At 54.6% G+C, this 1,012-nt stretch overlaps 1 protein-coding gene across 1 annotated transcript in view; it reads left to right on the plus strand.

The window, feature by feature from the left end:
• aldh1l1 (aldehyde dehydrogenase 1 family, member L1) overlaps positions 1-1,012 on the plus strand; it is a 209,789-nt gene that overhangs the window by 171,959 nt on the left and 36,818 nt on the right. The gene's annotated exons all lie outside the window — the stretch shown is intronic.

Below are 1,012 nucleotides of genomic sequence, written 5' to 3' on the forward strand. Positions count from 1 at the left end.
TGACGGTTTCCACGCCCTCGATGTTTCCTGCTCCTGAGATGGCGAACCTGGCTCCAGATTTACAACCATTGGAGGATCAGGTCTCTTCCACACTTTCGTGGTATAATAATCCTTCTCCGTGCTACTCCTACAGACAGGGTCAGGACCAGGAGAGCCATCTTTGATGAAATACTGAGAACCTGGACATGCTGTCCTGAGGAGTTCTTCTGTACGCCCGCTGACTGGGAGATCCTTGCCTACCCCCAGAGGAAGAAGGCTGAGATTGACCCCCCGGAGGTTCACATGCATTCCAACAAGGTTGAACCCACTGAACCTCCTGCTCCGCCACCAGTGGTCTTCACTGCTGCAGCCCCAGTGGTAGCTTCCAGGCCTACCACAGTCTCTGTAGTTTTTAAAGCTCCTGCAACCCCTGATGAGTCCACGTCCCTGGAGGGTCCCACATCCTCAGTTGTTCTTTTGTCAGTGGCTACTCCTGCGCCTCCAGTGACTCTTGTGTCAGCTGCCGCTCCTCCTGAGGTCACCATGTCAGCTGCTACTGCTCCTTTGGTTCCTGCGTCCACTGCCACTGCTGCTCCTCCGGTGACTCCTGCATCAGCCGCCGCTGCCACTCCTTCTGAGGTCACCACATCAGCCGCTGCTGCTCCTCTTCTGGTTCCTGCTTTGGCCGCTCCTGTGATCACCGCACCAGCTGCTGCTGCTGCTGCTCCTCTTCTGGTTCCTGCTTCTGCCGCTGCTGCAGATCCTGCGGTTATCGCGTCTGCCACTGCTGTGTTAGGATTTGTGGTCGGAGCGAACCCAGAGTGCAGAACAGGGACTCAACTCGGCAGATAAACAAAAATAGGTTTTTAATGATAAATGAAAAGTACAAAATAAACAAGCTGACGGGGCAGCAAAACTTACATAAACAAGGAGGGAGGCACGGGGAACTCAGGAGACACGGGGAACTCGAGGAACCAGGAAGACAAGGAGAGACTCAGGAGACTCAAGGAAGCGTACCCAACGAAGACGACCC

This window comes from Nematolebias whitei, chromosome 7 (assembly GCF_014905685.2).
Source record: "Nematolebias whitei isolate Nwh7 chromosome 7, NemWhi1, whole genome shotgun sequence".
NCBI classification, from domain to species: domain Eukaryota; kingdom Metazoa; phylum Chordata; class Actinopteri; order Cyprinodontiformes; family Rivulidae; genus Nematolebias; species Nematolebias whitei.